We start from the raw sequence: 14,967 nt of genomic DNA on the forward strand, positions 1-14,967 counted from the left end.
CTCAGGCTCAATGGCACACTCTTCACATTTCCCCTCGTGGTCGGGTCCTCACAGCCAGCTGGCGGCTTTCTGAGGTCAGCTACGAAGATGCACGAAGTGACCACACAGCTTCCCCATTCGCCTTTTCTCTCTCATCTGTTTGTCCCAGTCCCTTTTTACAACATTGCCATTAGAGTTTCAAAATGCCCTGCTAAATGCTCAGGCCAGCGTTCGGAAACTACGCCTCTGAGAGTGCCACTATCTATTCTAAACTTGTTACAGTCGGCGAATAAAGTGTGGTAAGTAAGCTTACAGCCAGGTCAACAGAAAGAATTAACTTCCTCCTAACCTGCTAGACAAAATAAAGGCGACTTTCCCCCTTTCTCATGTTTTACATGCTAATGAGGAGCAGTCATGCCACGGGGAGTAAAAATAATTTGCGTCATTAGTTCTAATTATGTACACCGCGAAAGCTTCTGCTGGAAATGTCAAAACATACATATCTGCTATTTTCAAATCCTGTTGCTTTCTGTTGGTAGCTCACCGAGGCACCAACGAGGAGAGAAATTACATCTTTGGCTACAAAAACAAACAAACAAATGTGTGATCGTAGTCACCGGACAGAAGAGTAGAGCCGTGAGGACTCTTGTGCCTTTTTACTTGTCGGCTGCAGGTGACAGGTGAAGCTGTTTGCTGCACAGTACAGACACTGTGACACAGACGGCAAAGATCAGGGTTCTCTGAGTCCCCTGCAGACAATGTAGCCTCACCCACACCGGGTGGCCATCCTTCAGCAGGGAGCTGTGTGTGTGTGTGTGTGTGTGTGTGTGTGTGTGTGTGAGAGAGAGAGAGAGAGAGAGAGACAGACAGACAGACAGACAGACAGACAGAGACAGAGAAACAGAATGAATCTCCATTGATATGTCTCTCATGACCCCATTCACTTATGAATTGCAAATTACATTTCAAAATGACTTCGCTCAAAATACCCAGACACCTGACCACAGACTGCCAGCCTAATGCTAAAATAGGCACCTTGATCAGCTCACCCTATGACTTTAACCACGCAGCTGCATCTGACCATGTAATAGATATCTTTGCCAAAAGAAATATGAACAACGCTGGGAACTGGTTACACACTTGGGATTGGGCCAAACTTTGCAGGAGTGATGGCTCTGTTGTCTGGAGTGTCTCAGGGCCAGGACACTTTTCTCAACGATCTGGCTCTATATAATGAAAGCAAATAGGAGAGAATCAGACGTGCCCAGAACCTCTCCCTGCCTAATATGGGAATAGCAACTAACCATCAAGATGTTAGCGTCGGCTCACAGCTGATGACTCACCTTTAAAGTCGTACAAAAGAAAATGAGGCCAAACCATTTGCAAGACAATTTGTAATGTGTATCAGGAGTCATAAAGATGTTTCCTCCTGGTCCCTTGACACAGTCATCTTACTGGAACTCAAAATACGATGCAAATGAAAATGTGTTTGATATAAAATCTGAGTCAATCCAAGTACTCAATAATAAGGAAAATGGAAATTATGGTGATTTCCTAAAGAAATATTCCACAGCCATTACAAATTAATTAGGAAACTGTCACCATAGAGAAAAACACCAAGAATGATGTGAGATGCAGAATATAAATTATAGAGTCAAATGCATTTTACAATTGCAGTTATGTTCAAATATATCTGAATGAAACAACAGGAGTGTGAGTGTTTCCTATACTTTTATAGCTTTTTAAAATGCCAATCTATCATTTTAATTTTGTTTTTGTTTTTCGAGACAGGGTTTTTCTGTGTAGCTTTGGAGCCTGTCCTGGAACTCCCTCTGTAGACCAGGCTGGCCTTGAACTCACAGAGATCCTCCTGCTTCTGTCTTCCAAGTTCTGGGATTAAAGGCAGGCGTCATCACTGCCTGGCTTCATTTTAATATTTTTTAAAGGAAGAAGGACTAGGAAGGTAGTAAACCCAAAGGCTGGGCACACAGTAATCCTAGTTCTCTGAAGTCTGTGCTGGGAGGCCCAGGAGTCCGGGTTACAGATAAACACCATGTCTCAAAAACAAACCAGAGAAATAGAGCGAGATAGAGACAGCAAGAGAGAAAGAGAGAGAGGTTATATACAATGCTTCATATCCCCCTCTATTTAAAGTGTTTAATAAATGAGTGCGGGAACCTTGTGAAAGCCTTTGACAGCGGAATGAGTACTTAGCTTTTCCTCTTTCCCCATGACTTCCCAGGATGCAGTGGGCAGGTAGGAAACTCTTTCCACAGAAGCCCCTGGCTCAGTCCCTCCCTGGGGAAATCGGCCTTAGGAATCCGGACCCTAAGTTTCTGTTATTTCCAAGGAAGACCTACTTTAATAACAAAACAAAACAATAAAACTCAGGGTGCACTGCACTTCCTGCACCCACTCCTGTTTCTCTGGATGGCACACAAGTTTCCTGGACTAGACTTTGGGCCCTCTGCTAAATAAAGGTAGGAAATCACACAAGTGTGAGATCTTTGTTTTGATGTTTGCGTCTCCAAAAAAGATTCACACACACACACACACACACACACACATACACAGAGTATACCCTGGGTCCTGGGCTCCACTCTCCACAGAAAGATGAAGATAACGAGGTGGCAGTTACTGGATTTGACCCTAGCTTTCAGTTCTGCCTCCACATATTCTTTGTGTTTTTATGTCACATAAGCATAAATAGGGAAAAGAATGAACGCCTACTACAGATTTGCTTCGCTGTCCACGGACCAAAACATTGGTAAGAGCTGAGAGATGGGCCAAGGAGATGGCCCAGCAGCTGCAGCACTTGCTATAGGAGCAGACACCCAGAGTTGGATGGCAGAAAAAGAGAATGAGTCCCACAAAGTCCTCTGACTTCCACTTGCATGTAATGGTGTACACAGCTGCTCATGTGACTATCACATGCATGTCATGGTATGTGTATAGGTACTCAAGTGGCTTTCACATACATGCCACAGTTTGCACACAGATACTCATGTGACTATCACGTGCATGACGTGGTATGCACACAAGTGCTTATGTGACTACCCTATGCATGTCATAGGATGCACACAGGTGTTCATGTGACTATCACATGCATGACGTGGTACGCACACGGGTGCTCGTGTGGCTATCACATCCATGTCACAGCATGCACACAGATGCTCACATACAAACACACAATAATAATAAATTTTTAAAAAAGAATTCAGGTGCGTAGTCCAGCACAGCCCCGGATGAGTGAATTCTTAGCCAACTCCTTGATCACTCCCACATGCCATTAAATAATAAGAAATGAAAAAAAAAAACCCTACTGTTTTCATTATCGATATATATATATATAAACTATACCGTTTAAAATGAGTGTCGATAACTATCTGAAGAGAAAAAATTAATTTTCCAGAATAAAAATATCTATCAAGCTCTTCCCCAGCCATCACACCCATGTTGCTTAAAAATTGTGGAGCCCTTGGGTCAAGGAGACAGTCAAGTCGGCTTTCAGCAGAAAATGTGCCACTCTGCACGAAAATGGCCACTTAAGCAAGAATGTGGAAATGATTTATCTCCCCGTGTAGAGTCACAACGGCACATCAGTCAGGAGCCATGCTCCTACACACAGCAGAGCACTCAGGGGCCAGAGAGCTGGGGACCTAACATCCTAAAATTACCTTAATAAAAGTTAAGTTACCCACATCCCAAAGAATAAAAAGCCACTGACAACAATAATGTTTAAATTCAGAACAGCAGAACATAAAGCACTTCTGTGCCCACCGCATAATCGGAGTCTTCCAGAATTGGTGGCAGGATGCAGCGGGATGAGCCGAGTGTGAGGACAGAGGCAGGAGGAGAGAGGAAGGAGCTGTAGGCCTGAGTAGAGGCTGCTGTTTAGCTTTATCACGGCAGCATTCCGAGCCCAGAAAGGCACTTGAATGAATGACTGAATGGATGAATGAATGAAGGCATGCACAAATAAAGTATCAACATTCACCAAAGACGGCACAGTTCTCAGGTGAAATTAAAGAGCCATGCGAATTTACCTTAAATCAGAGAAGTGGAGATGTTTACCACATATTGCATTTAGGTAATGGTAATCTAGCTCAGGGCGCCACACGTAGGACAAGGCTAAGACCATCCTAAAAGATCATGTCTGAAAAGTCAATCATGCTAGAGTTTCAGAAATTTCTCCCTTAAATTATCTCCTAAGTTTTGATTGCACACACATGAACACACACATGCGCGTGCGCACACACATGCACACACGCACATACACAGACATGTACACACATGCATGCGCACACACACACATGCCCACACACACCCTTCCAAATGAAGCACCTCTACCTGCTGATCCGCGGTTCCAGTTGTGTGCACCAGCTGAGCTCAGCAGCTGCTGAGAGCGGGAATTGGAAGGGGGCCACAGGCCGAGAGGCCCCCTGACTCCTGGAGCAGCCACCCCAAAGCACACCCCACCCTATTATTTGGATCCCTCCCGGACCTTTCTTTGTAGTACTTATCACTGTCCAGTCATCTTGCTGGTCGCCTTCTGTCTGGCTACTCTCACCAGAATGTCCTTTCCAGGAGGGCCAGAACCTAGGCCGCCTGTTTCCTCTCTGACCCCAATGCCTGCCACCTAGAAGAGATCCAGAGTCTTGAAAATGAATGGATGAAGTTGGGCGGTGATGATTTTAATCCCAGCATTGCAGAGGCAGAGGCAGAGGCAGAGGCAGAGGCAGAGGCAGAGGCAGAGGCAGAGGCAGAGGCAGAGGCAGAGGCAGAGGCAGAGGCAGAGGCAGAGGCAGAGGCAGAGGCAGAGGCAGAGGCAGAGGCAGAGGCAGAGGCAGGTGGATCTCTAGCCTGGTCTACAGAGTTCCAGGACAACCAGGGCTACACAGAGAAACCCTGTCTCAAAACAAACAAACAAACAGAAAACAAAAACTGAAAGAAAGAAAATGAACGAATGAGTGACTGAACGAATAGGAAGTCCAATGACAGTGTTCATAGGTATCGCTGGCTTCAGGACGGTGAAAACATCTTCAGCTGCCGTCCGTTACATGCAGTACAGGATGGGTGTTTCGCTGTTGTTCTTTTGAGTCTGGATTTCCTTCTGTGGTCCAGCCTAGCCTAGAACTATGCAGCCCAGGCAAACTCAAACTTAGAGCAATTCTCCTGCCGCATTCCCTCCCTTTGCTGTGAGTCTGACTGTGAGACACCACAACTGGCTCTGGGTTACTTACTTGTTTTTACTTTGCTGTTCTTGTCTGAGGTACTGAGGCAAGCAGTCTTCCTCCGACTGAGCTCAACCCCTCAGAATTCTGTTTTTAAAGAAGATTTGATGAAAGGCTTCCTAAGTAATTGACATATTTACTCCTGATGAGTGATCCAAGGCCTCGCATTCCACACAGTTAAGTCCTTGACAGTTCAAAGATCAAATTGCTCTCAAATCGAAGGGAAGGCCTCTTTTTCTTAAAATACATATTTAAAATTCAGATGCTAAATGTCAGTAATAGTAATGTGTGCCTATAGCAGCACTCAAAAAGCTGAGGCAGGAGGATTGCTGCAATTTTCAGGGTGGCCTGGGCAACAGTGTGAGACTCTGTCTGGAAAAAAAAAAAGGAAAAAAAAAAAAGAAAAGAAAAGATCCCCCCCCACACACACACACTCCAACCCAAAACGAAGAAAACCAATAGTAAAAATCAACATGGAAGCAGCAGGCTTCCACCCGGCCATCTGAAGTCACTGCTCAGTAGTCCCTGAGAGTCCCATAGGGGTCTTAAGTGTCACTGCAGAGTTATACAAAGTCTTATTTGTAGCAATGCAATCGAGGCTATTACTCTTTTATTTTGCCTTAACCTAGCAGCTATAAAGGTTTTTGTTATTTGTTTTTTGTTATTTGTTATTGACTGTAGCTGGGGGTCTAAGGAAAAGCGTCTTCTTCGCAGGGTCTTTCCCTTCAGCAGGGCCTGTAGCAAGTTCTCTGTAGGCCTCTCTACTGCACCAGCTTGAGTCCAGGCTTAACTTTGACAGTGTTCTGCACTCCTGAATTACTGCTCGACTTTGCAAGCTGGGCGGGCTCTTTAGATGTGCTGCATCTACAGGATGAATCTACTTCGGCTAATCTCAGGGATGAAAGATGGTGTTGAGTAGTGGCGGACACGGCCAAGCCTGATGACCTGAGTTCAATCCTCAGGACAGGCGTGCTAGAAGAAAGCCAAAGCCTGCGAACTGGCCTCTCATCTCCACACATGCTCTCTCTCCCTGCCTCCTCCATCTCTCTCCATCTCTCTCTCTCTCTCTCTCTCTCTCTCTCTCTCTCTCTCTCTCTCTCTCTCTCTCACACACACACACACACACACACACACACATTAAATAAGTAAATAGTGGCAGTGGTGGCACAGGCCTTTAATCCTAGCACTCAGGAGGCAGAGGCAGGTAGATCTCCGAGTTCAAGGCCAGCCTGGTGTACAGATTCAGTCCCAAGGCAGTCAGGGCTACACAGAGAAACCTTATCTCAATCCCTGCCCCACCCCATGCCCCCCCCCAAAAAAAAAGAAAAAAGGAAAGAAAGGAACAGATTTAAAGTTGCCTGGTATCAACTCTGAGAGGAGAGCATCACCTGTTTCGTCTACCAGGACCTCAGACAATCGGCAGCCCATTTGCTGAGGGAATCTGTTTAAAGAGGGCTAAGAAGAAGGACGTTTGTACGTGCAGACTCCCGAGCAGGTCACTTCCTTTCCACTCAGGGAATCTCAATTTACGGGTGTGTGGGTGTTTAGCAAGTCTCTCAGTCAGATTCCCAGACTGAGGTAACTGAGGAGCACTGAGTAGGAGCCCTAAGAGGGAAAGTGTTTCTTCTTAGGCCTCTTCACTACCACATCTAAAATGGCTGACCCTAGCAGAGCCTGGCAGTGCTCAATTCCGGCACTGAGGGAGCAAAGGCGGATGGATTTCTGTGCGTGAGATCAGTGTGGTCTACGTCGTGAGTTCCAGAACAGTCAGGGCTATGTAGACAGACTCTGTCTCACTCCAGCACATGCTACCACCTCAGTACACATCTGCCTTGTTTGCTGATGGTTTGTATTTTTTTCTATTCTTAAAAAAAAAAAAAATCAAAATTTACATCAAGCATAGCAAATAAGTTTACCAGAAAGAAACAAACCATGACAGAAATCACAGAGAACTCTTATGCAAAGAAACCAATCCAAACGTTTTAGAGCAAGAACAGCAGCCCGGGACAAACTTTACCACACTGGCTCTGGGGCCAACTGTGACTGCTGACATTACAGCTATCCAGGGGCTACCGTGGAACCTGAACTACGAGGCACAGAGGACAAGGCTGCCCAGGGAGAAAAGAGGCTTAGACAATTGCCCCGCTGTCTGTCGTTCCCCTTCCGAATGACCAGGCATTGCTGGGGGTTCTCTTCATCCATCTTGATGAACAGAATGCTGTGTCAAGTGTCCTTTTTTTCAAAAATGTGTAAGAACTTCAGCAAATTTTGCCCTTTTCTCAATTCTATGAAGAGCTCTATTTCACTCCGTCCTCTGTCATCCTTCCATCCCATCTCCCCGACCCCCATCACTTTGAAACAGGCTCTGAGCTGCCCTGACTTGTCTTGAACTTACTCTGAAGCCCTGGTAGATCTTGGACTGGTGATGGTGATCCTACTTTAGCCTCCTGGGTGGCTGGGATGACAAACATGGTTTTCTGTGCACACTGGTGTACACTGTATTTAAGTGTGGTCTTTTGTTAACTAATGAATGTTAGATACTGTATCAAAAGCCAACAAATGTTGATGCTGGCCTGGGCTACTTAGTGAGTTTCAAAGAAGGAAAGGAGAAAGAGAGTGAGAGTGAGGAGGGAGGAGGGAGGGAGGGAGAGAGAGAAAGAGAGAGAGAGAGAGAGAAGGGCTGTTATACAGAGAAACTGTCTCGAGAAAAAAAAAGAAAGAGAGAGAAAAGAAAAAAGAAAAACTGGTGTCAATGGAAGGCTTGATTTAGCTGTCCTTTCCATCTCCCTCTAGAAAGGACAAGGTAGATGGCAGTGAGGGAGGGGTGGCTATTATCCCAGCTCCTCAGGATGTAAGATGGGAAAATTACAAATTCAAGGCCAGCTTGGGCTACGTAGCGAGTTTAAGGCCAACCAGGATAACTCCATGAAAACTACTTTGAATATAAAATGAAGAATGAGTTGGGGGCGGGGGGGGGGGGATACAAGCGAATGGTAGGGTACCTGCCTAGCTGGTGCAGAGCTTTGGGCTCCAATCCTAGCATGCACACACACACACACACACACACACCCCAGCACGGCTACTCCTGCACAAGAGAAAGGGCGGTCAAGACCTGAGCGCACCCTCTCTTCTCTCCTTCACCAGGACCCTTTGTCACCTCATGCTGTGAGTTTCAAGTTATAAACTACTTCTAGTGGGTCCCAGCCGGCGCTCTCAAAAATTAAAACAGGATATATCTTATCAGAGGTCAACAACAGAAATCACAGTTCTGTAATGGCGCAGTAAGTTTACTGTGTGCCTTCTAGGTGGCGTCAGTCTAGCTTTTACTATGCCAGTCATGGGAAAAGCATTTGGAAGCTTCCACAAAACCAATAAGAAACTACTCTCGCCCTCATCCAATCAGAAATTAAATTTCTAAGCAATAGGCCGGGTAGTACAGACCTGAAATCTAGGTATCTAGAATGATCATGAATTTGATGCCGGTATGGACTTCACAACAAATTCTAGGCCAGCCTGGATGACATAATGAGGTCATCTCAGAAAAAAAAAAAAAAAGGCTGGGTGGTGGTGGTCTCAATAAACAAAACAAAACAAAAAAGGTGGGGCTGTGGTGGTGTACTCCTTGAATCCCAACAGGTAGCAGGTGGACCTCTGAGTTTGAGGCTAGCCTGGTCTACAGAATAAGTTCCAGGGTAGCCAGGTCTACACGGAGAAACCCTGTCTTGAAAACAAAACAAAATAAAAATGACAAAAAAAAGAAAAAAAGAAAAGAAAATATTAAATTCCCTAATCGAGTATCTAAAGAAAAACTTAGAGCAGATGTATTCTTCAATAGTGACCTAAGCCAGCTGTAAATCTCCAGACATCTGTCTTGAGTTGCCCAGACCCGCGGGGGTGTTGACAGTGTGCCACAGTAAACACTGCCCCACCCGCTATGCCATAGCTAAGCAGCCAGCTTCCACCACAGACCTCACGCCTCTGCGCGTCCTTTCTTCGGGCCATACTCCTCTTGTCCTCCGAAAGCTTCCTCTGCTGCCGGTACTCACGTCCTACAAGCACAGCCTCCGGCATTCCCTCGACCTCCTCTCCTCACTGCCCTGTGGAAGGAGTGCCTTCCACGAGCCAGTTGGTACGAACAAGAGCGACAGAGGCCTTGCTTCCAAGTAGCCCTGGGCTTGCCTTCCTGGGGGCCAGGCAAGTAGGACGGGATCGGAACGGAACCCTCGGGTAGTGGTTGTGTGGGTCTCGCAGCAGCAGGCACGGCTATTATCCCCAAGAAGACTGGCAGCTGCCAGAGCAGGCGGCGGTTTGAAACCAGGGAGTCAGGAGTGTCAAAAATAAGGGGAGTTGGGAAGTTCAGGCAGTCAGTGAGGAAATGGTGGTTTCCCCTGTGCCCGGGGGAGCCAACTGCAAACATACTCTAGGGCTATGGCATGATATTTCCCGGGGAGACTAAAGTGGAAGAGCTAGGAAGACTAAGGCTGCAGGTCAGCCGGCCCAGTGCTGAGTGCTGAGATTAAAAACACATGCCACCACCACCCAGCTTAGGCAAGTCTTGACCTCATAAAGATTCACCGACCTTTGCCTCCAGAGTGCTGGGATTAAAGGTTGATGACACCATGCCCACTTCATGTCTTTCTTTGTAACAGATTTTACTTAAACCCCTTGAGAGGAAGAAATATGCCTGATTCTTTTTTCAGGTCTTTTTTTTTTTTTTTGTACAATTTCATTACATTTGTTTTATATGTATATGTGTGTATATATGTATATGTAATTCTTTTCTCCTGGCATAAGTATTATATATACAGATAATGTAATTTGATCAGATTCTCCCCCACTCATCTGATTCTTGACTGCTGACAGCTAACAGTACCTTGGCATTCAATAAACATTGTTATGGAGCGATGTCATATTTGAAAACGGAGATATTGAAATTAGAGTTCTTTTTGGGGAAAAGTTAAATCATGACGTCAGCTCTTTCACTGTCTTACACGGCCATGGCGTATGGGAATACTGGCCTATTAAAAAGGCGGTATAAAATGTGACCTTTCTTTTCATCTCTGTGATTATGATTGTTAGTTAATTCTACAACTGTTGTTGGTCTGATGTTGGGGTGTTCTCAACAACACAGAGCATCTAAAGCATGGGATATGAGGTGGCACATGCCTATGATTCCAGCGCTGGGAGGCAGGAGCTGTAGTCTGAGGCTAGCCTGGGCTAGATTATGAGACCCTGCCTTAAAACAAGCAAACATGGCTTATTCTAAGTGTTCATGCATCCACTGCCAATTTTCCATTAAAGAAGGAATACTGACACTCACGTCTATTTTCCTGGTACCGGGAACTGAATTTAGGGCCTTGTACATATTGGGCAAGTACTGGGTCACTGGGCTCCACCCCCAGACCTCTTTTTATTTTTTATATTAAAACAGGGTCTCATTAAGTTGCCTTGGCTAGCCTTGAACTTGTAATCTTCCTGCCTCAGCCTCCTTAGTGGCTGAGATTACAGGCCTGGGACATCGGATAGGGCCGAGCTACCCTTTGAGAAACTTAGGTCCTAGCTGAATGGTGGTGGCACACACCTTTAATCCCAGCACTCAGGAGGCAAAGGTAGGTGGACCTCTGTGAGTTCGAGGCCAGCCTGGTCTACAGAGCGAGTTCCAGAAGTCCTATCTCGAAAAACCAAAATAAATAAATAAATAAAAAGGAAAAGAAACTTACATCCTTAAATCTGCTGGAAAACACTAAATAATGTCAACATGTTATAAAAAAAAAAAGTGAGATCTTGGGCTGGAGAGATGGTGCAGCGGTTAAGAGCATTGACTGGGTTCAATTCCCAGCAACCACATGACAACTCATAACTATGTGTAATTCCAGTTCCAGGGGATCTGACTCCCTCACACAAACAAACATGCAAGAAAAACACCATTGCACATAAAAATAAATAAATCTTTGCTGGATGGAGTGACACATGCCTTTAATCCCAGCACTCAGGAGGCAAGAGGCAGGTAGATCTCTGAGCTCCAGGCCAGCCTGTCTACAGAGTGAGCTTCAAGCCAGTCTGGTCTACAGAGTGAGCTCCAGGCTAGCCTGTCCTTAAAGAACAACAACAAAGTGGGATTTCCACAACAGAGCAAATGTAGCACATAAAACTACATTACTCTTATACAGGTATCCTATACAAATTTGCTAACAGTATTAACTCCTTAAAATAAAAAAAGCATGAATTATGTCTTAATAACAATAAAAAAATACAGGCTTTCAAGTAGAAGTGCTTGAAATTCCTGTACAGGATACAAAGGTCAAATCCCACTAGTCAAGATCGAACGTGCCTATAATCTCAGCATTCAAAGAAGCAGAATGCTGACCAGAAGTTTGGGCCAGCCTGAGCTACATAGTGGTGTCCAGGCCTGCTAAGAATTATATACTGAAAACCTGTCTCATAATAAAAGGGTTGGGGGTGACAGCTCAGTGGGCAAAGGGTTTGTCACCAGCCTAGGACTTATGTGGTCAAAGGAGAGAACCAAATTTCTCCAGTATTCTTCTACCCCCCCCCCCACAGCACCATGACATACATGTATGCATATGACACACATGCACAAAATAAGGAAATAAATATAGATTTGGCTTTATTTTAAAGAAGTTGAATCCTAAATATAAATAAGCAACAAACTTTATTTCCTTTTGCAGGGGAGGGAGGTTGAACACGTTGACTTAAGAGGAGTATAGAAATCAATAATTAGATTACACAGTAGACATTCATGTGGCTCTCTTGGTAAGAAAATTTACATGCCAGTTGGTGGTGGTTACCTTTAATCCCAGCACTTGGGAGGCAGAGACAGACAGATCCTTTGTGAGTTCGAGACCAGCCTGGTCTACAAAGAGAGTTCCAGGACAGTCAGAGCGGTTAAACAGAGAAACCCTGTCCCAAAAAGAAAAAGAAAGAGAGAGAGAGAGAGAGAGAGAGAGAGAGAGAGAGAGAGAGAGAGAGAGAACTTTCGAAATATTGTCAAATTCTGTGTCTCTCTCTGTGTGCATGGGGGGGGAGGGTGGAGAGAAATATAGAGAGGGTCTCAGGTAGCCCAGACTGGCCTCAGACTGCCTTGGCAGCTGAGCATGGCCTCGATGCTCTTTTTCCCACTCCTGTGTGCTGTAGTTTCAGGTGTGCAGGGACCAGACCCAGGGCTTCAGGCATGCTAGTCAAGCATTCTGCCAAGTGAGCTACGTCTCTAGGAATGGAGCCCAGAGCTGCGCAGTGCTAGGCAAGTTTTCTACCACTAATCTAAGCTCCAGCCCTAGTACACTTTCTAATTTTTCTTCCATTCTCAAGACACATAAAACCACTTTTTTTTTTTCAAGACAGAAGAGTATCACTATGCAGCCCTTTCTGTCTTGAACTTCCTGTGTAGATCAGGCTGGTTTTCCAGCTTGCAAATGGCAAGCATTAGCACTGTAGAGTGTCCACACTGAGAATTGCACATGGCCGAACACAGCAGCATCAGAACAACCACACCGAGAACTGCACATGGCCGGACACCGCGGCATCAGAACAAAAGAATCACCAGCGGGACAGAGCTGGATCCTATAAAAAGGAGTAATTAAAAATAGAAGCTTCGCTCCCATGCATCCAGTCAGCCGAGTTCTGCTGGCCAAGGGCTTTAATGTAATGTGGGCAGTTAGCATTCCCTGGGCTCTAAGCCTAACCTGTCTCATTGTCCTCTGCTCGTCTGGTCACAACAGTCCAGAAAACCAAGCAGGCAAGTATGTTTATATCCATTTATGCAGGTGGTAGTAAAAAACACAGGCAAGGGCCGGCAACATGGCTCAGAGGGTAAAGGGCCTTGCTGCAAAGCCCAGAGACCTGCATTCCATTCTCAGAACCCACAAAGGGAGGGAAAGAACCAACTCCACGAGGATTAAAGCCGTGCGCTGCCACCACCCGGCTTACTCAAAGTTTCTTCACACTGTGTTCATCCTGTAATGGGATTCCTGTTATCCTGCCTTTAGGTCTGTTGAGCAATAAATGAGGTAACGGCAGCAGAATGGATGTCCCCATCAAGCCGCCCACTCTTCAGGCCGCGTGGCCATCGAGACATGCTCTGTCAGGGCGGTTCTTTAAGTTTATGCAGCTCCAAAATTAGACTTCTAAGCAACGGCTCGAGTTTGGGCCAGATACAAGCCATTTCTAACATACTGCGCCCTATCCTTCCCCCTCCAGCCTGTCGCAGACGCTCCTGCTGGCATGCAGCCACGATTGGGACTCAACCCCTTTGTCATTGCTGCATGCTATAGTTGTCCCTCAGACAATGCCTACAAAATAAGACTTGTCTTTAAGGGAAATGATTTTTTTTTTGAAGGAAGAACCCTGGAATGAGAAACAGTAAGCAACTGTACTTTGTCTCATTTTCAAAAAGCTAAATATGAAACTAATATAAGTAAGGTTTGGGGCTGGGGAGACGGTTTAGTGGTTAAGAACACTTGCTTCAATCCCAGCACCCACCTGGGGTGGCTCTCACCTGCATGTAACCTCAGTTCCAGGGGATCTGATGCCTCAGGTCTCCATGGGCACTCAAACACGTATAATCCATACACACACACACACACAATTTTAAAATTTATATGTATATATTTATATATACATATACATATAATTTAAAAAGTAATACAAACAAATCTTTAAGTGAGGTTTATCTTCAAATAGATTTTTAAATATTTATTTATCCAAATAGATAAGACACTAGGGAACCGCTTTTGATCCCAGCACTCAGTAAGCAGAGGCAGGATCAGGTGGATCTCTGAGTTGGAGGTTAACCTGGTCTAGGCCAGCCAGAGCCTAGTCTCCAAAACAAAACAACAAACAAACAAACAGAAATCCTAAGTTCTTCTAACTAACCAACACATTCTTTCAATTAACCAACAGTCAGAAATGAAAGCAATGACAACCAAATCCAATCTTGGTTACTGAAGCTGGGTAGAGAGACCCAGGCAGTGCTCTGTAGTTTTATTCCTCTGTGTGTCCGCTGTATGTGTGGGAAGAGAATATGTGAGCCTACCTGTGCATGTGTGTATGGAAGCCTGTTTCTTCTTGTGTGTGCATGAGTGAGTATGTGCTGTGTGCATGCGTGTGCAGTGTGTGGAGGCTCGAGGTCAGTGCCAGGCATCTTCCTCCTCCGCACTCTCTCTCTGGACCTGGAGCTTGGCACTTCTGCCAGAGTCTGGGACCTACCGCCTTTCACCCCTTCGGTGCTGGGCTTCCTGGCTCGTACTACCCTCCCCAGCTTTCCTACCGGCATCTAAACTCAGGCCCCAATACTTGAGCTTTGCCCACTGAGCCATCTCCCTGCCCAGCCTGCAAGGAGTTTTTTTTTTTTTTTTTTGGTCTAAGTTTCACAGTAAAAATTGTCCCAATCCAATTACTCTTGTCCCTCCCTACTTTTTAGACAGCATGGCCTAGAACTTGTGTTTAATGCACGCTGAAATGTCAGGTGTGCACCACCACACCCAACCCTCCCCCCACACCCCACTGCTGGAGACCAGCAGGTCATACTTACCAGCAGGTGCTACATGCCTATGAGATGCTACATGTTACATACCTCTGGGGTACATGCCCAGCCCTTCCAAAGCTCTGCTCCTAACTGCTGCCCAGTTTATGGTGGCAATCTACTCAAGCAGTTTCCTTACTCCAGCACATTTCTGACCTCTCAATAGAAGCTATTAGCATACAATCAGTTCCCAGTTGTAGCAACTAAGTGCCA

Source organism: Alexandromys fortis, unplaced genomic scaffold, assembly GCF_014885135.2.
Source record: "Alexandromys fortis isolate MF-2015 unplaced genomic scaffold, M_Fortis_MF-2015_v1.1 scaffold_58, whole genome shotgun sequence".
Classification (NCBI taxonomy): Eukaryota; Metazoa; Chordata; class Mammalia; order Rodentia; family Cricetidae; genus Alexandromys; species Alexandromys fortis.